Raw genomic sequence first — 25,176 nt, 5'->3', positions numbered from 1 at the left:
TGAAATTGAAAGATGCTTGCTCCTTGGAAGAAAAGTTTTGACCAACATAGACAGAATATTAAAAAGCAGAGACATTTCTTTGCCAACAAAGATCCATCTAGTTAAGGCTATGGTTTTTCTAGTAGACATGTATGGATGTGAGAGTTGGGCTATAAAGAAAGCTGAGCACTGAAGAATTGATGCTTTTGAACTGTGGTGTTGGAGAAGACTCTTGAGAGTTCCTTGGACTGCAAGGAGATCAAACCAGTGCATCCTAAAGCAAGTCATCCCTGAATATTCATCGGAAGGACTGATGCTGAAGCTGAAGCTTCATTACTTTGGCCACCTGATGGGAAGAAGTGACTCATTGGAAAAGACCCTGATGCTGGGGAAGATAGAAGATGGGAGAAGAAGGGGACAACAGAGGATGAGATGACTGAATGGCATCACTGACTCAATGGACATAAATTTAAGCCAGCTCTGGGAATTGGTGAAGACAGGGAGACCTGTGGCGCTGCAGTCCTGGGGTCACAAAGAGCTGGACATGGCTGAGCGACTGAACTGAACTTCTTGTATTCTGCCAGTTGTTCAAAATAATGTGTGTGTGTGTATGCTAGTCGCTCAGTTGTGTCTAGTACTTTGCAACCCCTTGGACTGTAACCCACCAGGCTTCTGTGTCCATGGAATTCTCCAGACAAGAATACTGGAGTGGGTAGCCATTCCCTTCTCCAGGGGATCTTACCAACCCAGTGATCAAACCTGGGTCTCCTGCATTGCAGGCAGAATCTTAACTGACTGAGATCTTGAGACATTTATTAATTTTTTGTTCTTGTCGTTGCTGTTGTTGTTAACAGAAGGACATGGAAAGGTTGAGGATGACTTTTATTTGATGTTGGGTGGAATTAGCTTGAGGTCAAGTGGTTTCCTTTGCCTTGATTCAGATAATTCTGGCCATGATTTTCCAGGAATCTATTGTATGAAAAATTGGGAGGCTTTCGCACAAAAAAGTGATTTTTTTTGTTTGGGTTTAGTTCTAAAAGCACCTTTGCAAGGTACTTGACACAGAGATGCTTCTGTTGACTTCATTTATGGATTTATGCTTGATTCTCTGAATTAGACAGGAAGAAATGCTCCATGAAGGCTTTATATTTGGAGAAAATGCAGTTCGTTGGTATCATTTTATCAGAGCATTACCACTGAAGGATGAAAGAAAGTCGCTCTGAGTCCCCCACACTGGCAGCCTTGGCAGTCTGAGTCAGCGCTCCAGGGGAGTCGTGGTGCCCAGAAGAGGCAGAGCCCGGCAGCCGGAGTGCTGTCAGCCAATGAGATTGCTCTGTCAGCAGGAGGAAGCAGTCACTGCTGAGTGTGACAGCAAGCGACCAAAGCCGCAGTGCTGCAATACCCAGTGGACTAGGTTTTCACGGAAATAAGTTCACATTCTCTACACGCCCACCATTCATTCTTGTTTTATAGTACTCAAACATCATCAGTGAGACACCAAGAGTTCTTTCTTCTATTATTATGTAATTACATAAAAAATTTGAACTGTCATTTTTATTTAATAAGTACTACCATAGTTTTTACCAAAAATTGCTAAAATAAAGCAGAGAAGATAAAGATACTTTAATTTCATCTATTGTATGCAATTTATCAAAGCAAAATACCTCCTAATTTTACAATAGTGTTGGATTTATAAAGACATCACATCTCTATTCATTTCTTCTTTTATCAACCTCTGAACCATTAAAACTAGAAGGAAAAATCTAATTTTTCTATTATATCTATCTGTACACTGACTCCTGTAAAACATAACATATTAAGAAAAGATTTAGTAAGGAAAGTGAAAAAGCCTAAGATAGTGAAGTATAGTGGTGAATCTGGATATTAAAAAAAAAACAAAAATAGAAGAAGTGACATAAGAAGGGCAAACTGCTTATTTATCCAGCAAGTTTTCTGCATTAGTCGCCTATTGCTAATCACCCCAACCCTTAGCAGCTTAAAAGAATGAAGACTTACTACCTCACACTGGGGTCGGGAATCTGAGGCACCTTGGTTGGGTCACTCTTCACTCAGCATCTCCATAGGCTGCAGTCAAGGCGTTGGTCCAGCTTCAGTCATATCCAGATCAAATTACAGTGAGATCCACTTGCCAGTTCACTCGAGCAGTTGTGGCTTCTTCCCATCATTGCGGACAACTTTCCACCAAGATTGTTTCATGACAGGAGAGGTGGTTCACCCCACGGAGAGTGACCCGGGAGAAAGCAGAAGAGAATCGTCAAAAGAAGAAGACGCATCTGCCGGTGACCTAATCATGGAAATGACTCCCTCACCCCCACCGCCAACATTCCACTGATTAGAATGAAGTCGATGGATCCAGCCCACGCTCAGGAACTGGCGACTACACCAGAGTATAAATACCTGCCAATGAGGATCACTGGGCTCATTTCAGACTCTAAGATGGAAACTTGGAATCAAGCCTTAAGTGTTATGTTCATCAATTATCCAGCAGTTTGCCTTTTGGATGCCCTAATTATTTCCCCTCACACAATCACTCTTTTTCATTGCAACAAATCACCCACATTTATTGGAAACTTCTGTTTTGAATTCCTTCGTCTCTCCGGACAATGATAATTGCTTCCTCAATGGTGCGCTGCGCTGGGCTTAGTCACCCAGCCGTGTCTGATTCTTTGTGACCCCATGAACTATAGACTGCCAGGCTCCTCTGTTCGTGGGGATTTTCCGGGCAAGAATATGGGAGTGCATTGCCATGCCCACCTCTAGGGGATCTTCCTAACCCAGGGATCCAACCCAGGTCTCCCGTATTACAGGCAGATTCTTTACCAGCTGAGCCACCAGGGAAGCCCAAGCATCTATTAAAGCTTCAGGTCAGTTAGCAAAGCTTCACACACTCAGTTCAGTTGCTCAGTCGTGTCCGACCCTTTGCCACCCCATGGACTGCAGCACACCAGGCCCTGTCCATCACCAACTCCCAGAGTTTACTCAAACTCATGTCCATTGTGTTGGTGATGCCATCCAACCATCTCAACCTCTGTTGGCCCCTTCTCCTCCTGCCTTCAATCTTTCCCAGCATCAGGGTCTTTTCCAAGGAATCAGTTCTTTGCATCAGGTTGCCAAAGTATTGGGGTTTCAGCTTCAGCATCAGTCCTTCCGATGAATATTCAGGACTGATCTCCTTTAGGATGGACTGGTTGGATCTCCTTGCAGTCCAAGGAACTCTCAAGAGTCTTCTCCAACACCACAATTCAAAAGCATCGATTCTTTGGTGCTCAGCTTTCTTTGTAGTCCAACTCTCACATCCATACCTGACTACTGGAAAAACCATAGCTTTGACTAGATGGACCTTTATTGGCAAAGAAATGTCTCTGCTTTTTAATATGCTGTCTAGGTTGGTCAAAACTTTCCTTCCAAGGAGCAAGCATCTTAATTTCATGGCTGCAGTCACCACCTGCAGTGATTTTGGAGCCCAAAAAAGTAAAGTCTCTCACTGTTTCGTTTCTCCATCTACTTGCCATGAAGTGATGTGCCCGGATACCATGACCTTTGGTTTTTGAATGTTGAGTTTTAAGCCAGCTTTCTTAGTCTCCTCTTTCACTTTCAACAAGAGGCTCTTTAGTTCCTCTTCACTTTCTGCCATAAGGGTGGTGTCATCTGCATATCTGAGGTTATTGATATTTCTCCCGGCGATCTTGATTCCAGCTTGTGCTTGTGGTTCACACAGTAACCAGAGTGATTTTTTTCTTTTTAATTCAATGAGATCATCTACTGCCTTTGAAACCTCACCCCTACCTTTTGTTTTAAAACCCTTTGGGGGATTTCTATTTTCCTTCAGACAGTAGTAAAGTTACTGTTTCGTTGGCGCAGAACTGCTTTATGAAGTTGTGTCAGTTCCTGCTGTACAGCATGCCTGAGCTGTAAGCAGACACGTTATATCCCTTCCCCTCCTGCATCCACATGTCCTTTCTCTATGTCTCTGTCTCTATTCCTGCCCTGCAAATCGGTTCATCTGTACCACTTTTCTAGATTGCATACGTATGCATTAATATACAATACTTTTCTCTTTCTGACTTACTTCACTGTATATGACAGACCCTAGGTCCATCCACATCATTACAAATGATCCAGTCTCATTCATTTTTACGGCTGAGTGATATCCCATTGTGTATTATGGACTGGTCAGAGGCCACCTTCTCAACCTCAAGTCACAGCAGTTTGCAGGCTGTTTCATCCACGCCGTGATAGCTTCCATCAGCTCCGGTAACAGCCTCTCTGATGCCGCACTGCTGTCCACATCGGTTATTCTCATGGTGTGGAGTCTTTGTCTCTTTTCCTTGACTCCATATCCTCAGCTCCTTGACCTTCTGCATCTGCAAATGGAAACTTTTCTACTAGAGAAGAACTTGCCTGGAAGATAGCAAAACTAAATTTCATGACAACTAGCTCTACCCATCGGAAAAGACTGGTGATGGGAAAGATGAAAGGCAGGAGGAGAAGGGGAGAACAGAGGATGAGGTGGAATTTGAGTCAACTCCGGGAGATGGTGAAGGACAGGGAAATCAGGCACGCTGCAGTCCATGGGTCACAGCGGGACACAACTGAGTGACTGAACAGCAAGTTCTAACCAGATGAAACCAGCAGAAGACCATGAACTTGCAGTGTCCTTGGTATAGCAAACCCTTCCTGGACCTAGCTGAAAACACTTCACTGCTCAATAATTAACTGTGAGGTTTGTTTTACCCAACCATCGGCAGAACTGGAATTCAATTATCATCATTCGCAGAGAGCTAGATTTCAACCCTGACTTATCCCATGACCACGAATACTCTTCTCAGTCATTTGGACCCCATAACGTTCTCCCATCTGCCAATGACCTAGTGAGGCGCTCCACTGGTTTTCATTCCTTTCCTTTGCAAGCTAGGAAGTCTCAACCTTGATCTTTTTTTAAGTTCTGGTGGTCTACCTTTTATTCTCTAGCCCTTTACTGTAGAGCCCTCTAAATAGTAAACTTTGTGCTGTGCATCTTTCTCTGCCCCTCGACCTTAAGGTATCACCCACTGTTCAACAAAATGCCAGGGAGAAATAGGCTCCAAGCACATGTCTATTGAATCAGTTCTGTTCAGTTCAGTCGGTCAGTCGTGTCTGACTCTTTGCGACCCCATGAACCGCAGCACACCTGGCTTCCCAGTCCATCACCAACTCCCAGAGTTTACTCAAACCCATGTGCATTGTGTCGGTGATGCCATCCAACCATCTCATCCTCTGGGGTCCCCTTCTCCTCCTGCCCGCAATCTTTCCCAGCATCAGGGTCTTTTCAAATGAGTCAGCTCTTCACATCAGAAGAGTACAAAACTTTGCATTTTATGCCCTTGCATTCTAAGCCAAGAAACTACATATCATTGGCCGTATTCCTTCATAATGGATTTAGGTCCTAATTTTCAGGCATCAGCTCTCATTTTTTAAATTTTATTTTAATTAAGCTTCATCTATCCTACTGCCATGTTCGTTTGTGTTTACCAGTTGCAAAAGGCATTTAATGATCTGGAGGAGGTGATCTCTCCTCCCCGCCCTTCTGACATGCCCAGTAATGTGCTCGACCAGCTGTGCAGTGCTGTCGTGTATACAGAAATTCTTTTCTGAAAAGCACAGGTGATCAGGTTACAGCCTGAAGCCTGAGATCTGATTACTCTTATTATAGTAGCCTGAAAAGTTACACATGTCATTAGGAGTCCTTAAATTACTCTCCTTGGCTCTAAAAGGAGCTCTGGTATTTGACTCAGCGATCTCGCATGGCTGTAAATTCCACATTTTGAACATGCGTTTTCATGGGGCTGCTTATTCTTTGACAGATTCTATGTGTTAGCACTCTGAAAATGACTCTCAGTAATGAAAGTAGAAGCTGAACCCAAGGGTTCTAATGGGAATTTATGGAAATTCAAGTCTTGGAATTAAGTGTGTGAGTGCTGGCATGACCAAATTGTCTTCTCCACTCCTTGCACTACCCTCTTCTTTTTTGCTGTGTTCAAGCAATTTAATTCTGCATCTAATTTTAATCTGTAAACCATATCCCCTCCTGCACTTGTAAAGCATGTGTTAGCACTTAACCAGCAGGAGGGGGTTGCCTAAGGTAAGAGGATTGATAGCATAGAACAGGCATCTTAAAAATGGCTTTGTGTGATTTGGCGCCACTAGCTCGGGCTTTATGTGCCCGAGTCCAAGCTGTCTGTCTAGGGCTTAGAGAGAGTCAGGCGGGGAACCTAGAAAAACTTGCATGGGAAGGGGTGTTTCAAAGGACTCTGTAGGTACTCACAGAGGGAGCAGAAAGAATGAGTGAATTTGTCTCGGGAGGATGGGGGACTGATTTGGAAAATGTGATTAAGACCTCTTAAAATTATATTGAATTGTGATGGCGTCGTGGAAGGTGAAAGAAAAGATTTTTTAAAAATACAAATTTGGCTGCTAGACAAATGCTAGCTCTCCTTACTAGCTATAATTTATAGTCTTAGAATTATGAAAAATCTGTTTATACATAGGAGTTATTCTTACCTTAAGGCCAAGGGGAAAGTTGGATTTTCAAGTCAGCATCTAGGATAAACATAATGTACAACTCAAACAACTCTCAGAAATCCTTGAAAACACTTGTAAACTCCAAACCATGCATTTCATTTGTGGTCAAAGGTGGGGGAAAAATTAAAACCATTCCTCCAAATTTTCCATCATTTTTTTCTTACTTGCACTACATTTTCAGGTTTGTGTCTATTGTTTAAAAGAAAGACTACCACCTGGAGAATTTCTGAGAATAAATAATCTATTCAATCAACGCTAAGATGCATCTTTTTGTATTCTAACATCTCTTAAATTGAGAAGTTTCTTCTCATTGATGGCATTTCAAAATCAAATGATCAGAGTTTTTTTTTTTCCTTCCATCCTTCTATTTCTTTCTTCTTTGTCTTACTACTAACAGTGATGGTTTGTCTTGCCATTATTGCTCTGATTGGAAGAAATATTGTGGTTAAATTAATATATTATATATATAAGTGAATGTTAGGAGTCCACTCTAGAGGCTAGAAGTAAACGCCACTGCTGCACATTTAGTTTCCTGAAAAAACTACCTTTTAACCAAGACTCAACTTGGATTCAACAGCATCTGGCCTACAGCATCATGTCATGTGAGTGTCAGCTTGCTGTGGAGCTATGTTTATGACTCATTCATTTACTTAATGTTGTTGAACTCTTATCATGTCTTTGACACAGCTCTTGGTGCCAGCCTGGAGCAGCAACCAAAACAAGTAATTTTCTCTGATGAACAAGAAAAACCAGGTCTCACATCACTTAAATTATAGACTATCCTTCCAAATGTGGAGTCTGGGAGGATACACCTTGTTCTTAGACCATGTCTTTATATTTCACTTAAGTTCCAGGGAAACTTAATTTGGATTGAACTGTTGTTTTGAAAGAAATATAGTATTTTTTTCTTTTCTTAAAGTTGTTCATTAATGGTTGGATTCTTAAAACTTGAGTATAAACTTGAAGGTAGAGTTGAGAGCCATCACTCAACCAGTCATGACAGCAGGCATATGACTTACTGTCTTGTCCCCACATTCAAAATTATATTTCCTTCCTAAGATGGTTCCTATGAGGATTAAAGGAGACAGCATACCTAGATCATTGTATCAGTTCAATAAAGTACACAATAATCCCATTTAACTTTATTTCTTTTTGCAGTTGGCCAAAATTTAAGCATAATCTGTGGTGTGATTTCTTGAACTAAGGCCTAGAGTCTTTCAGGATAATCAAAAGGTATATGTTAAAACAGCTTAAAACAAATCAAAGAAAAACAAAGCCAAAGAAAAAGAAAGAAAAGGAAAAAAATATAATTCATAGAAAAAAATAACCAAGATTCCAGCACTAAGAGTTAAATGAAAAGAATAACTTTTACATAATGATATTTTATCCTACATAGGATAGAATCTACTACTAGTACTGAGTATTAAGTGTCAGGTATTGAGCAAAAGTAATTATGCAAATTATTTAATTTCTCCTAAAAAGTTATCAGATAAGAAATATTATACCAATTATATGGTTAAGAAAATTGAGACTTAGGAAGGTTAATAAATTTCACCATAACTTTTCCTTTAGTAAGTTGGGGTTTAATCCTCAGTCTGAATTTTACTTAATTATAAGCAGGCTCTCCACTCATGAAAACATCTTGTTTGTTGTTCTTTTTTCTCATATTCCTGTCATAATCCATTGTCCCATTACCCACTGTCAGACTTATAGTTTGCTGCCATCATTATATTTTTAAAATAAATGTTGCTTTAAATATCTTCATAGGGAATCCTAGAGTGAGATTGATTGATTCAAAGTTTACAAACACTTAAAAATACTTAATAAATAAAATTTTTCTTCCATAAAGTTTATGTCCATTCATATTCTCACAAGCATTGTATGGTTCTGAAGACAAAGAATAGATACTGATCTTGACTAACAAATAAACTAGGGTTAATTTCAAGGCATCAGTCATCTGGTAGACGTGTAAAAGTCATCAAAAAGCATAGCAAAGACAGTTGGTTGGACTTGGAACTTTGTGGGCAAAAGCTGCTCCATCCATTTTTCATGGAATTGCTGTTCTTCACCAACCACCCGCTACTTCTCACCTGCTGACAGATAAGTAGGGTAAAATGAAATCTACCCCATATCTTCATGACATTATAGATATCATACAAACTTAATACCTCCTGATGATTTAAAGGATTTTAGCTAAAGTTCCCAAGGAAAGAATATGAAAGTCTCTTCCAGGTTTATGGATTTGTTCCTCTTGGGACAAGCATGTGCCCTTGGTTCAATCAGCCATCACTGGGGAGATTAAATGTCCAAAAAAGACAGATTAAGCATAAAAGTGAGTGTGAGCAAAAACCAAAGATGATCGTACATCGTACAGTATGAGGACACTCCTTTCCACGTCAGTGGCTTCTGGGTGCTTCTCTTCATCCGTTAACTTTCCTAAAGAAGGATGGCATCTCATTGCTTTACACTTGAGTTTTCCCAAGTGAAGCAGAATTCTCCATCATGGATGTGAACTTTACCTCTCCCACGTGCATCTCTTTTGTGACTTCTCTGCTCAGACACAGTATTCATTTCTCTCTTGAGGTGTTAATTTCTCCTTATTAAACTTTCTGTATTGACCCTGATGCTGGGAAAGATTGAGGGCAGGAGGAGAAGGGGGTGACAGAGGATGAGATGGTTGGATGGCATCACCGACTTGATGGACACAAATTTGGGTGGACTCCGGGAGTTGGCAGTGGACGGGGAGGCCTGGTGTGCTGCAGTCCATGGGGTCACAAACAGTTGGACACGACTGAGCGACTGAACTGAACTGAATATATATTTTTAAATTTTACATATTAATCAGATTAATAATTTGTTTTATCGCTCATATTCTTTGTCATTAGTCAATCTGCCTTCTTATTGTATTTTTTGACATGCTAAAAGTTAAGTTCAAGTAGTCAAATCTTCCCATTATTTTATTTTCTTTTATCTTTCTTCTTTTATTGTGTTTAATATTTTAAAAGTTCTTCATCTTGTCAAGATTAATAAATCGTCCACCTCACTTACTTTAGAAAAAGTTTTAAATTGCAATCAGTTCCTTAATATACTGAAATAAAACTTGAAAGATTCTGTGAAGTTTCAGGTGAAATTCATTTTTTCCCACTTAGCATATTCACATTTCCCACTAGAACAATACATCTATTAAACATATTAGGGCATTTTAATCAGAGTACATGAACGTGTTCCATAACAAGATTAAATTTTTAAAAAGATTTTTTTAAAATATTATGGGCAAAATATATTAACCAGATAACTGATTGTAGACAGAAAGTTAGATGACCATTGGAATAGTCCAAGTAAGAAATACAAGTTTCTGAATGATATAGGAGAAGTACATAGAAAAAAATGGGATCTTAGGAGGATAGCAATAAGTGGAGATCCTTTAGGACTTTGTGGTTATATGTGCAGGAAAGAACAGAAAACAAAAGTCAGAACAATGGGATGATGTCCAGATTTCTGGCTTTGGTTGCCCAGGAGATAACGGTTGTTATCCTTTGGGGGAAAGATGATAAATTTGTTACAGGCATGTGTGGACAGTGGTTTATGGGACGAGCAGAAGGCGGGTCTGCAGATGTGGGAGATCTCATCTGGAGACAAGGACGGAGTACCAGCAACATCTCAGCAGAGGTAAACAGCGCACCGGGCCTGAGGTCCCTTCAGAGATGGCGAAGCCTGGGAAGAGAAGTAATTCTGAACACCAAAGATGTGTCTCACAAGCAAATTAGTTGTGCTAGGTAAGGTGGATGAAGCTGGGCCTCTAAACAATAGGACGTCACTGTTACAAAGACGGAAAGCAATTCCAGTGAGGATAGGCTCACGATGTCAATGGAGACTGGAGATTAAAAAAAGAACAAACATCAGTGGTGATAGACAACAAGGGGTGTTCAAGTGGGGTGAGGACAGTAAATATGGTTTGTATTTGGTGCTAGGGAGCTCCTGGGGATTTGATCAAGAACAGCTTCCACAGGACAAAGTTATGTGTATGAGAGAGGGGGGAATGTTAGAAGCAGCCAAATCACAGATAATCAAGGTGAAATAGGCAGTCCTCACATATAGACAGCACTGTGGCTCCTGCATCCTATTTCTGAAGCCCCAGCTTGAAGCAGAGGAAAGAAACATGATGACTATTTCAAGGATGCAGCAAGTACAGACATCTTTCCGAATTTTCTTTTATTTCTGTTGGAAAAGAGAGAAAACTGACTTTGGTTACCTGTTAAATGAAAACAGTGAGTTTGAGTAAACTCTGGGAGTTGGTGATGGACAGGGAGGCCTGGCGTGCTGCAGTCCATGGGGTCGCAAAGAGTCGGACACAACTGAGCAACTGAACTGAGCTGAGCTGAAAAGAACCGATATGGTGACAGAGGAGAGGAATGTTGTGGAGGGAGACCTGTCCTGACAAGGAGGAGGCGGGAAGGGAACCACAGGGAGGGAGCCACGCCTTCAGAGGCCACGAGCGAAGCGGTGGAAGGACAGCCAGAGAGACTAAAGCTTCTCCACAGAGACCAGAGGTCAGTCCACCTGCTGCAAACCAGAGAGAGGAGAGGAGCAGCTGAGGAGCAAGGAGGAGGCTCGGGATGCTTCCTGGGGAGGGGCCGGGAGGGTGCAAGGTCAGAATTGAGGCACCAAGAAATTTGGAAGCCTGTGAACATGTCCAAACGCAAAATCCTATGATTGTGTGTGTGTGTGTGTTTTTTTTCCATCACACTGCAGCAGAATAGACAGTTGTTTGGGGGACAAATAATGAGAAACTAGAATAGCAGGGCGTGTACTAGCGGACCCTCACAGTTCAGTATGGACATACTGAAGTATGTGATGGTCATGATGAGCTGTAGATCAGGGGCTCAAGAATGGGCTCCTGCAGTGGGAGTTAAATGTAAATGGAATTGAAAAAGGCGAGAAATGGAAAGAATAATACATTTAACAGACTTTAAAAAGTAAACATTGAAGCTTTCCAGATACTCCAAACGTAGATGCTCCATATGTTTTTATATTGTATTCCTATAACTAATAATAGGGTGATTATTATCATCAAAAATGATAAGTTTAAAACTGTTGTAATCAAATTCAAAGACATTTGGACTATATATAAACATTGTACCAAACTAGTTAAGAAAACCAAACCATAATGTAACAGGAGGCAATTCATAAGCTGTGGTCATAAGTCTAATGATAGATAAGGTTCCTGGAAGGGAAAACAAAAAATGTGGGTAAAATTTCCTCTTCAAGTTGGATTTAATCATGGAAATCAATCTGCTCTATGACTCTCAGAAGTGTCCTGAGAGTTCTATAGTTATTTATATATATTTTCTTCCCTCTTTAGCAAATGCCGTGACAAGAGGAAGTTATTATTTTAGTCAGAGCAGCAGATACAATTACTTGATGATTACGTTAGCAGTAAAGACCCAGCCTGCCAATGCCGGAGACATAGGAACACAGGTTCGATCCCTGGGTGGGGAAGATCCCCTGGAGGGGGAAGTGGCAGCCCACTCCAGCATTCTTGCCTGGAGAATCCCATGGACAGAGGCGCCTGGTGGGCTACAGTCCACGGACTGTGGGCTTTCGACATGGCTGAAGAGATTTGGCATATATGTTCCAATTTGACCAGGAAATCTAACAAAAGATGCAGAGAACAGATATTTATAAGTGTTACTGTCATTTTAAGGGCATGGGTAATAAAGGCAAAGATGCTGATAAACTTCTTCATGCTTTCTTTTTCACCCCTATATGACGATGGACAAACTTAGACAGTTGTGTTATACATTTCATGAGCAAAATAGCTTAACTCTCTTAAAAAGTGCTCTATGCACAACATACAGACATGTAGAAAAGTGCTGTTTAACTAGTGCCTTTTCCATTGACATCTGATCGTATGGACTCTGATGATTGGAAAAGTGAAATAAAGAACGTTATTACTATCTTCAGTAACATCTTTCAAGGGTGGAATACTCTTCATCATGATTGCAAAATGCGGGGCCACAGTTGCATTCATTGTTCAGTGAGCTTGTCCACACAGCTCAACCCACCGACAGCAATGAATGTTGATTGTGACCTTTTTAAGAAAGAAACTCTGCCCAAGGAAGACAAGGTCCTGGTGTGTGCTGCTTTCCTTTCCTATCTTCAGCAATTTCTGAAGCCACGGGTGGAGATGGTGGTTGGCCATAGGGTACAATCAACGGTCGATGGTTTTGATTTTTAATTCCAAACTCACCGACAGCGTTGAATGTTCACTGAAGCAACCTCGAAGCTCAGAATTCTGCTGACTTTACAATATCTGCGAGGACCTGGAAGGGGTGGGAGGCAGAAACAGCAGAGACGCTGTAGTCATACATTCTATGCATTCTAAGCCATTTCTGAAGAAAAAGAAAGAAGAAGCGTGATTCCTCCAGCCAAGAGTTTGGCAGACCTCCATGTCACATTATGTGAGAGAGAAGGATCTGTTTCATTGAGCTAAAATAAAAAAAAAAAGGCCTCTCTTGGCTTAGTTCCAGGGATGAATTTATCTCACTGTTAATGACACGGAGAATTTGTTATTCAAAGTAGCTTGAGGTATCAAATCAAAACAATATCTCATAATTTAAATGTGGTTATGCTTATGGTAGGTAAACATGATGTATTTGGATTACATAAATTAAATAGAATTTTCTTACATTACCTAAAATCATATTAATGTTAGTCAATGTTATCCTTTTATATTTAATAGATTTACATTTTTCTAAAAGAGGGTTTTAAAATTAGCATCATTTCAAAACTACTGAACAAAAAAATAAATGAAACCAACTCAATACATTTCTCTTAGCTTATGGTACAAAGATTTCATTGATACCGCGAAAGGTACAATCTAGTTGTGCTACAAAGCTGTTCATTTCCAAGGTTTTGGACATGAAAATCCTAACCCTTTTTTTGTTTGTTTATTTGTTTCTGCTCTTTTCGTATTCCCTTTCTCCAACAGGGTTTTGTGACTTATACTTTAAATTACTGTGAACTCCAGTGAATATATTTCTAGGCCCATTTTCAACAATTTTCTGTCATCCATCTTTTTTAAAAAAGTCCTTTTGCATGTATCAAAATCACGGCAGAATTTCACTATTTCATACACTCAAACTGGCACCCAGCAGGTTATAATTATCCATGGGTGACCCAAACCACAACAATCTGTGCTCCTACCTTGAAGGTGATCACAGTCTATTCCATTAAGACCATCGTTCTTGGAATATAAGTGGAACAGTCCCTCTCAACTTGTATACAATCCAGTATCTTACTCAGCTAAAATATTTTAAAGCTACCAATTGTTTCATACCTTCCAGACTTTTTTTTTTTTTCAGGGCAGAGAGTTTAGTGATCTCTTGGGAGTTCATACTGAGGTGACACATAATCTTATAAAACAGTGACTAATTTGAACTTCGTCGTGTTTCATTCTTTTGAAATAAGTACATTCCCCTACAGGATAAAACTCCTTGGGAGGGTGTGCATGCTCAGCAGGTATTGGAGATGGAAAGACTACTATCATGGGACTGGGCGTGCACTTGTTTGCATGATCAATTACAAATGAAATTGTATCCCTCGCGCTCTGTTGCCTGCACATGGCGATATTAGTGTCAGGTCAATATGCAACCATTTTCAATCACGCCTATTCATCTCTGGGTACATCTGCTAACATTTGTATAATAGGGATGCTCTGAATAAAAAAAGGCTCTAAATTGTGTATTTTGCATGAACATAAAACACGCATTGGCCTACTAATAAGCAAAGCTCTAGGGCAGTTGGAATTAATTGCAACACATAACCTTATTTTTCTTCATTTTCCAGCAGACTTTCCTAGAAGTCCTTAGCAGAATATAATTAACTTAAAATTCTTAAATATAAAAATGGCTCACTTATAACAAAAAGAAATTTGACTAAATTTCATTTACACATAAAATAGCTGTAGTAAATTCAGCAGTTAATTCTTTCTTCTTCCTTAGACTAAATGGAATACATGATTGGTTATACTTTGTTGAAGATGGTGCCTCCTCTCAGAGCAGTTTACCTTTCCACCACTGGAAAATAGGATCTTGTTCTTGCTTGCAGGCACCCTAGTACTGGAAAGAAAAGAAACTTTTAGAGGCCTATATTCTCCCACGTTTTTGTTCTGTACTTTGCTTTACTTGCTGATTCAACTTAATTTTTCACTGCTTCAAGCATGGCTTTCAATTACTAGTATCTTCTAATCCTATGTTTCCCATGTCTTTATTTTCACGACTTAATCTTGGCTGTAAAATATTTATCTTTAAAGCACTGAGATTTGACAGTACCAAGGTTTTACATTTTCTGCAAGAAAGCATAGAATGTCACTTTGGGGGAACACAGTGTCACAATTCCAGAATTCTAAGCAGATGGCAGCAATCTGAATTTTTGCATAGTTTTCCTTGAAGGAAAAAGAGCCACAAGACATAGGCCATTTATGGACAAATATCTTCCTCTACACTTTCCCATCATTTTGGAGGGTCATGTGGGGGGAAAAAGAACAATTTGTATCAAAGCCAGATTTATTTTAGCTTTTATTTCTCCATCCCTAAGCTTGTGAAAACATTAAGTATTTCAGTTTTCCTTAAGGTTAGTAGGTCATAAATAAACCAAAGCCATTTCTTTGCTTTGAGCGAGAAGGTCACAGGATACAAGAAATATCACTTTTAAGCACAGCCAACCCTAACATGAACTGACAGAGGAACATGGGGAGGCAGTGTGATGAGCCCCGGTAAAAGGCCACGGGGATTTGGAATGCTCGAGTTGTCTGCTTTAGGAATAGATTATATATCTTGTCTGATGACCTGTGCTTAATTTAAGTGACTGCCTCCGCCAGTCCTTCCAGAGGGCAAGTGTGTGAAATAGAGCATCCCAATGTCATCCTGTGGTCCTTCCCCCCGCCTGCCGCCTTGACCTACATTGAGCACCAGGCTCTGAGCTGGACCAGCGACATGGAAGCGGACTCTCCTACCGCACAAGTCTTCTGCTTCATGCTACTTCATCTCGACACTTTAGGGGCAGCTCCTGTTCATGAATATTTATGGCTTAATCAGCTTTATTTTCTGTTCATGGAAATGAATCTTTTCAAAATAGAAAGAGCGAGAAATGTTGCCTTAGAAAAACAGCCGCTGCTGCCTCACGCTCTCTGAAACCTGCAGTACCTGGGATGCCCCTTAACTGGGGCCCCGACCCCTTCCGTAGGTCCGTTTCCATCCTCTCAGAGGGTTTCTCTCTCTCTTTCAGATGTGAGATCTCCTGAAGTGCTTCAGCACTGGCACTTTCACCTTACCAATTACACAGCCTATTACGGGTGCTCATTCTGGGTAATTATCATTGTAATTATTGGGGCTTCTGGCTACTTCAATAGAAGAGTGGAAGCTTCAAAGCGTCAGCGCCTGAGTCAACGCAGAGAGCGCCAAGCTGAACACTTGGACATGGTTCTTCACCGGGGAGGCAGAGAAAGCAGGCAAGTCATGCCAGAGCTTGGCTCCGATCAGACCAGCTTTCACTGTTGAAACACTGACGCCCCGGAGGGGCCTATAATTTTGTTTTCCAACAGCCTCGTAATTACTGATAACCCTTCCTCCTGCTGACGGCAAAGGGCCTGGAACGTTCTGGTTTTTCTCCCCCATAAACTATGGAAATGATCCCATACTACTCACTTTGTAAAATGTCCTTATGAATTTTTTTTGGAGAAGAGATTCATTTCTAGCACAACCTTTGTACTATTTGGCAAAGTTACCAGTAATGAGAAAAAAATGATTGATGCGTAATGTGTATATGAATCGAATTTTTACATATGAAACCCATATTGTATGTATCAGGGGTCCCCAACCTCAGATCGAATGCCTAATGGTCTGAAGTGGAGCCGATGTAATAATAGAAATAAAGTGCACAGTAAATGTAACGCACTTGAATCATCCCAAAACCATTTCCCCCAACTCCTGGTCCATGGAAAAATTGTATTGCATGAAACTGGTGCCAAAAGGTTGGGGACCGCTGGTATATATGTCCCAAAATATACCGTAAGTCACTGAGAAATATTTTTCCACAGGCAAATCAGTCCAATGGACACTTATGGAGCCTTTATCATTTTAAAAGAAATTTGTATTCTCTGGAAAGATTTCTGATGTCTGTTTTTGGTAGTATTCACAGATAATTTATGGGTTGCCTGTTTAAAAACCATACGCTACCTCAAGTATTTACAGAGTTTTAATCTAGTAGAGAAGGTTAAGGAAGAACCAGCATAACCCCCAAATGAACATCACTTTTAATAAAAATGTAGAACTATTGATATATTCTGTGCTTATCTTACTTTTCTTATATTAACCATTTATTATCACAGGTTGGATTAAAAATGTTTTTTATGCAAACTATGTGTATATGTCTGAAGGTTTTCTCTGCATGTGAATTTCAGCAGTTTAAAAGATGCACCTCATTGGGAAACACAGCACAATAACTAGAAAGTAAGAGTTGGGCCTTTGTTCTGGGACCTGCCACTCGCCATCACGGTTACACAAAATCACTGTCACATTCACTAGTTCACTTTATTGCTAAACAATCCTTTATAATAGATAATTTTGCAAGGGCAGGCGTGACGCTCATTATTTAAGGGATAGAGATTTAAACATGTCTCCTAAGATTTTAATGGTTCACAAACTGCTGCTTTCCCACTTCTAAGACTGAAAAAAGAGAAATGCTAGATTTTTTTTTCTTTCTAAGTAGCCTCCAAATAGCTCATTCTTTAAAGACCAGCAAAATAACATTCCCAGTAAGGTCCGCTCTTTGTCGTGCTGCGTTCTTACCTGGTAGGTGGTACAGACTGGCTCTCCCAAGACAGGTGGTTCTCAAAAGGCTGGGGGTTGACTTAAAAGTTATCCTTCATCTCAAACGCTCCTGCGTCATTAACCTAATGCATCTCTATCTTCATCGTCAATTGACACAGTCAAGATGGCTTTTCCTGATCACCTTTCAAAATAGTTTCTTGTCCTTGAGCTGCTATCAGAAATCATTTTCAATCAAGTAAGTATGTCATGGGTGTTACATATAATTAGACCTGTGTTTCAGTATTATTGTATATTTAAACAGTGATCAAATCTTCATTTTTCTTTTTGATGTTTCAAAGTTTGTCTGCTGGGAAAAATATGTCAGTGTTTCTTTGCTCTGAAATTTAGACTTCTTCCTGATGCAAAGAAAGGAAAGAAGATATATACAATACTACATTTCCCCAAAAATCATTAGCTATTTTGTTGTTATTCTGAGCTATCAAAACTATTCCTTTATGAACAATAAATCATTTAAAGAACCAACGAACAAGTACATTTTTAAAACAAGAATAAAACCTTTTTGATAGGAGAAGGCACAAGAATGGTGTTGAGTTTGGCGTGAACAGAATACAGTGAAAAGATTCAAATCATGGTTGAAACTAAGTTTTTTTTTTTTTTCCATAATGATGAAGCATTATGTCAATAGTATAGCCATCATGACTTCGGCAAACTGTGCCAATGCCATGTTCAGCAGTGTTTATTTTTAACAAAGAAATATAATGCTTGTGTTCTAAGACTTTGCAGGAGTGGCTGATGCATCCTTCAGTTTGGAAAGGAGACATACATTGACCACTATTCAAAATAATTAAAAAATTAACCCCTAGAGAACACTACCATTATAGTAACTCAACTTGTCTTATCCTGGTTTATTTTTAATCCAATAAATTAATCTTAGAAAATTAAGAGCAATACTGTTCCACAGAAAATAAGTATTTTGCTAGAAAATCATCTAGTTTTTGAAAAGAGGTAGATCTCTTGCTTATATATGTTTAAAATTTGTCAGTGGAAGAGATCAGATATGCATAATCCAAAATAACACATGCTAGTTTTTTTTTCATTTAAAACAATCATTACATTATATTGTTACATTATAAATTGAGTGATTAAAACCAGATATTTAGAATATGGATAAAATCTTTCAAACCATCCGAGCTTCATTCGTAATATAGTCTACAACCTTGACTAGTCCAAGCTTTTTGACTTCATTCCTCATGAACTGTGTTATTAGAATGCCTTACTATTTTTGGAAGATATTGTGAATGTATTTCTGGCTTCATAAAATATACAAGCATCTGTTCTGTTCTTTCATTCAACAGGATACCAAATGTTTTTTACATCAACCTGTGTGAAACAATGTATATAATACAATTTTATTTCCCATGAGTTTTTAGTAAGCACTAACTCTGTAGTAAAAAACAAAACAACAAAAAACTTTGAATGGTTAGGAAGGTAAAAGGGAAATGAAAATATTAAACAAAAATGATCCATGGGAATTATAAAACAGAAGTTACGATGTAAAGTAGTGTACAATAGTTTTCTAGGGGTCGTTCCACAGAGAAATTTTAAAATAGATGAGGTCAGCAGAACTTGATAACCTTTAAGTACAAGCTGTATCTCTATTAAAAGATTACTTCTTGTGGTTTTAATAGCATATAAAATACTATATTCAGAAAATATGGCAGTTTATAAAGGTTTTTCATATGAAGTTCCAGTACGCATTACACAGCTTTTGGATTACTGCATCAAAATCACTTTTTTTTTTTGGGGGGGGGGGGGTGGGTAGCAAGTACTGCCCTCTGGATTGTCAGGCAGTTCTCCAAAATCACTTTTATATGAATTTATCCTTAAAGAAAAATCTAAAGGAAACTTGGATGTGCAAGAACCTTTCCTGATAATGACCAGCAGGTTTTCTCTACAGGTGACTTGTGGGCCAAGAAAGGATTCTAACCAAAAGTCAAGTCCATTAAAGTTAACTATCACATCACTCAATAAATGTTATGAAAATGAAATACTTTAGCAGTCGCTCCTCACATAGATGCCATATGACACATTTGGATTAATTGTCCAAAGAATTATTTTGAATGCTGATGAATGACTTCTTCTAGATATGATATTCTAAGGTTTTATATTTTTATTCTTTTTTATTTTCATCAAAGAGAATAAATGTATAGGCCTTAATATTTCCTCCATTCTACATTTTAAGAGAACAAATAGGCAAAAACCCAATATTTAGTTAACAATCCACAGTACTTTTTAAAGAAATATTAATAGATCAGCTTGTTCCTTAAACAATAGGACCGTGTGGCAAATGGATTCATTGAAATCATAATTGAGGAGAGAAAAGACAAAAGACTTCATTCAGATATTACTTTATGTTTGTGCTATTCTAAGAATGTTCCTTATTAAATATGTAGCAATAATCCAGATATTTTAACAATTTTAAACTACTCATTATATTCTTTATAACTGTTTCTCCTCCAAAACAGTTATACCAAAATTATTATATATTAAAATGTTTCCAGAGACAGAGACAAAAGAGAGAAAGAAGAAAGAAAAAAGTTTCCTTTCATCCAAATTTTAAAATCTTCACTGTTGAGTTGCTTCCCTTTCATATTAACATATGTTACAAAAATAAATCAAATGACTTAAAGATTCAAAAAGGACCATATGATAAATTAAAATCTATGCGAGATGGAGTTAAAGCATCTTTAATGGTAGTAGGTAATAGTAGAAAATTATGTTTTAAGTAATCTTTATGAAGTCACTATTTACAACCCTGTAAGGACACCTAAACACTACTAATCAATCTGGGGAGAAAATACCTAGCTTCTGGCAAAGATATGTGATAAGTTTATCATATTTTTCAGAGTTATTCCTTTTGGACTTAATTAACAAGCAGTCTCTCTCCTGTATTACTCATAAATGGTTATTAGAGATTAATGCAGAAGGAAACTGACAAAGTGACACATTTGTAGAACTATTTTCAACAACTGTTGTTTACTATTCATGATAGAGTGGCTCTAGAGTTAACAGTTTTTAATCAGTGAGGGTATTAACCCGATAATCTCAGATCAAAGTCAATGTTGGTGCTTTTTTTTATATCCTCTCTGAAACTCCAATTAAATACAACACTCTTCCTGGTTTCCTGTCTTAAACCTAGTTTTTAGTGTTGCCTGGAGGCTGGTGAGCAGCTGCAACATTCCAACCGTGAAGCTGATGCTTTTTCATGATGAGAAGTACACAAATGCAAATACTGTTACCTTTCTTCTGGAAAAGGATCTACAAATGCAGATTTGGGGATGGGGGAAGCTTAGCTATCAATGGATTTCAGGCATAAGAGTATAGATATGCCCATAAGTACTGTAAAGCTTTATGGAAAAGATGACATTGTACAAATAAACTCATCATATAGCCACAGGATAGTCAAAGCTATGGTCTTTCCAGTGGTCATGCAGGGATGTGAGAGTTGGACCACAAAGAAGGCTGAAAAAAAGAAAAAAAGCGAAAGTGAAAGTCATTTAGCCATATCCGACTCTTTGCGACCACACAGACTACATGGTCCATGGAATTCTCCAGGCCAGAATACTGGAGTGGGCAGCCCTTCCCTTCTTCAGGAGATCTTCCCAACCCAAGGATGGGACCCAGGTCTCCTGCATTGCAGGCAGATCCTTTACTGTCTGAGATGTCAGGGAAGCCCAAGAACACTGGAGTGGGGAGCCTATCCCTTCTCCAGGGGATCTGGCTAACCGCGGAATTGAACCGGGGTGGATTCCACAAGGCAAGAAGGCTGAGTGCTGAAGAATTGATGCTTTGGAACTGTGGTGCTGGATAAGACTCTTGGGAGTCCGTTGGACTGCAAGGAGATCAAACCAGCCAATCCTAAAGAAAATCAACCCTGAATATTCATCGGAAGGACTGATGCTTAAGCTCCAATATTTTGGCAACCTGATGCGAAGATTTGACTCATTGGAAAAAAAAAACAAAACAAAAAAACCTGATATTGGGAAAGATTGAAGGCAGGAGGAGAAGGGAGCGGCAGAGGATGAGATGGTTGGATGGCATCACTGACTCAGAGGACATAAGTTTGAGCGAGCTCCAGGAGACAGTGAAGGACAGGGAAGCCTGTGCTGCAGTTCATGGGGTCACAAAGAGTCAGATATTACTGAAAAACAACAACATAGCCATAGGATGCAGACAGATAGTTATTCTCTAAAAGCATTAAATGTTATACTCCATTGACAGAGAGACTCAGAAACACAGAATAATTGGGGATGAGTTATCAGTGATTGAATTCTACTTCCTACTCCAACCCCTTTCCATCACTGTATGTACACAATGTATAAGTTTCTATTTTAGTACTTTTTGTTACCAAATTATTAGCTAAGGAGTTTCAAAATCAAAATTGCACAAGAAGACAAGATAAATGATTCTGTATATATATTCTGAGACTTCAAGGCCATTTGATATTTCCCACTGGACTTTCAAATGAGAGAAGAAGGACGTGTCATGCGTTAAGGACAAGTACACCAAGAGATGTGGAATTCTAGCCTCTATATTGAATCTTTCTCAATGTGACATGACCTTCAAAAATAAAAGATAGATACACCAGCCATTGTGTGAAGGTACATTGCGTATGCCTCTCCTCCTCTGGCTGTGCTGCCACTAGGCAGTGAGACTCTTGAGGTCCAGGACTGTTTCTCAAACATCCGTGGATCTTGGGGACCTGACATAATCCCTTGAATACAGTAAGCACACAATATGTGTGCGTGTCTTCCTTAATTCTCAGGCACAGGTCTATATCCAGCTGTCCACCAGACACAGTCTACACCCCCGCCACCCTGCATTTACCTGGCTTGACATAAAACAGGGTGAAGGGAGCAGCTAACTTCCCCGTGAGGGCCCCACGCGTCGGAATGTTCTAGAATCTAAAGTCAGAGTCACAGAAGCGAAACATCCTCCCAAATTCTAACACGGAAACCTTCGAACAGGTTTTGACTCATCACAGATCTTGGCCACCAGAATCATTGATACGAAGCAATACCAAGGGCCAACTTTTAGACAAATAATTCTTGTTTGTTCTTTATTTAAAGTGTTTCACTAAATTAGGAATTTTTACTCTTGCATGCAACAGACCATATACTTTCTCCTGATCATGTGCCAAATCCATGCCATTTAAGTGACTAAGTAACAACATAGTCATGAATATGTTTCCAGCCATTAAATGAATTTTTTTGAGTGACTTAACACTTCTTCCAATAATATTCTTATTTTTGAAAACATTTCTGTTATCTTTATTTTCCAGATGAGGGTATTATGGAAAGAATAATAATACGGGGCCCATTCTTTAGCTGCTCCAAGCTTTAGTGAAAAACTGTATGGGGAGAGCAGAAAAGGAGGTGATGTCCTCCTGTTAGACAAACGTGCGCCTTGGAAATGAGTTTTTCTTCTTCTCTTCCTGTCGAAATATACCTTTGGCAGTGAGTTTTGTGGCCCCCCCCCCCAGAATCTAAATATTGTAACCACATATTGTTCTCCTAGTGAGGAAAGATCTGGTAAAAATAAAAATAAGATACTCTGATTCTGTCCACCACAATGACCTTTAGAGGTATTTCATTAAGTACAGGTGAAAATTTGCCTCAATCTTTTCATTCCAGTCCTTGTGAAGCAATCAACTGTTACAGGCACCAAACTTTGTAACATTAAGGATGTTTCAACTCTTTTGAAAATTGAATCACTAGAGGAAAGTTGTCATCTTTCAGTATCTTTAAAAAGTAGGGTTAGAAGGTAAGTAAGGTTGGATTTAGACAATTCCAAAAAGTGGTCAGGAGAAGATTCTCTGGGTTATAGTTTCATCTTCTAAGACGATTAATTCTGAAGGCCCAGTGGAATTTGGATTACATATTAGGATTTGTTTTTCCAAAAATCAGTCACATTAACAAAATTGACACTTATAAAAAGTCTCAGCAAATGGAAAATTTGTTCCACAAAAGAAACACAAAGGCTTACTTACTAATGGTTAAGTTGCTATCAATTACCAAGCTCACAAGGGAAAATGTTTTAGCCTTCTTAGATGTTTCTTCTTTAACATCATGTTAGCTAGAAGATATTTTCCCCAAAAGATGATGTTAGAAAGAGCTTTAAAAATACCGTTAGAAAGTTTATTCAAGTCTTTTTTCCCCCCAATGTTTCTTTTGCTTTTTTAGATTCAGTTCCTATCCACGTCCAAAAAGTCGATAATCGCACCACTGTCACGTTATTACTCTTACTGTATGTTTCGGCAAAGCTTTCTCACTGAGATGCCTGTCTATACTGTGGTCGTCATACTACGTCTAAAGTTGCATTTTTAAATTTTCTTTGGATTTCTGCTTATTGCCCACAAGAAGAAATTCTGAAAAGAAGATAATAAATTTTATTACATAGTTACCTAAAAGGCTAAAGCATTCCTCAAATAGCTTCAAACATGTTGACTAATTTGAGCAATTCAATTAGTTTCTCCTCACACCTCATCCTTTATATCACAGGAAAGGCATACTTTACATAAGGATATTTACAGAGAAATATCTGTTATTTGGAAAGAAATCTATAAAAATATAGTATGCTTCAGTCTACTTTCAGCTTTTATTTTTATGGTTAAAAAAAGAAAAATAATTTTGGCAATAACTTGTCAAAAAAATCCTCTCAATTCTTCTTGCTATTTTAGGGTAGCAAAAATGGTTTACTAAATGGTGTTTTTGACCTAAATGATCACTTAAAAATAGTTTCTTTCACGTTTTCAATTTGATACTCTGTCCAGTTATGTTAAGATCAGCTGAAAGACACAAAATGTTGCTAACTTATACCGACTTCAAAGAAACTGTAAAAGTTCAATTCTGTGTCCCCAAATTATATGACTGTAATTCTAATTAACAAAATTAACTCCATGAAAGACCTTTCAATGAGAACTTTAAAGTTACCACGGTTTCCCCATATCACACTGAAAACATCTGAGGGTGCTGCAGAGAAATATTATCATTTCCTTGGGATAAAAAGTTGGTATAAAAAAGCTAAAAATGTCCCTTGGAGGCAAAAGACACGAAAGACTAAGTTTCCTTTCTGTTTTGGGAAATAGCTTGTGGCATACGGCAGAAAGAATGGCAAGGGGCTCAATTTTCCTGCTGCCGTTAAATATAACTTTTTACTTTAGCTAAAACCAGTCTTATATTGAAAGTACAATTTTTGCAAACCTCTGTGGTTACTAAATATACATTATTGAAGTGGACAGTAAAATTTTAAAATTAGCTGTACATCCATTATCACGAATCTGGAATACTTTGGGAGAAATAGTGGAATAAAAATATACACAGTATACTGAGAAATTCAAAACAGATGTCTCCTAAAATTCAGTATATTTACATACTTGTAAATAGTATCTCTTTCCAAAACATGACATTTCTCCTTTAGGACAGTTTGTGTGTGTCCATGGGATGAAGGGGGTGGGAGAAGAAGAATAAATTTAATCCAAACTTCTACACTTGATGATACTGCCCAAGATTGAGCTCTTATAGCTATTCCAAGAGCAGCAGAATGTTTCTATTTGAAGAAACATCCGAGTGACTAAAGATTGGTGATTTGCTTTAAGTCGACTTATTTTCATGCTTTTGCACATGTCTTGGGGAATATTTGCTCAACACTGCCCCCTTGGTTGTTTTTTTTTTTTTTTTTTTTTTTTTTATAGTTTTAAAGATATCAGAGAGTGATACAAAAA

The 25,176-nt window shown here is 38.7% G+C and overlaps 1 long non-coding RNA gene across 1 annotated transcript; it reads right to left on the bottom strand.

Annotated features, from left to right (window-relative positions):
• Window positions 1–13,302: 13,302 nt before the first annotated feature.
• LOC110126386 (uncharacterized) lies at window positions 13,303–22,873 on the bottom strand. Its single transcript, XR_002310402.2, has 4 exons — window positions 22,281–22,873; window positions 17,412–17,788; window positions 15,525–15,630; window positions 13,303–14,681 (listed from the first exon to the last, which is right to left on the bottom strand). It is a non-coding gene; the product is annotated as an uncharacterized lncRNA (long non-coding RNA).
• Between the last annotated feature and the right edge of the window lie 2,303 nt (window positions 22,874–25,176).

The sequence above is a fragment of the Odocoileus virginianus genome, chromosome 11, assembly GCF_023699985.2.
Source record: "Odocoileus virginianus isolate 20LAN1187 ecotype Illinois chromosome 11, Ovbor_1.2, whole genome shotgun sequence".
NCBI classification, from domain to species: Eukaryota; Metazoa; Chordata; class Mammalia; order Artiodactyla; family Cervidae; genus Odocoileus; species Odocoileus virginianus.
Note: the sequence above shows the minus strand (reverse complement) of the source record. Positions and strands in the feature narration are given on the sequence as shown.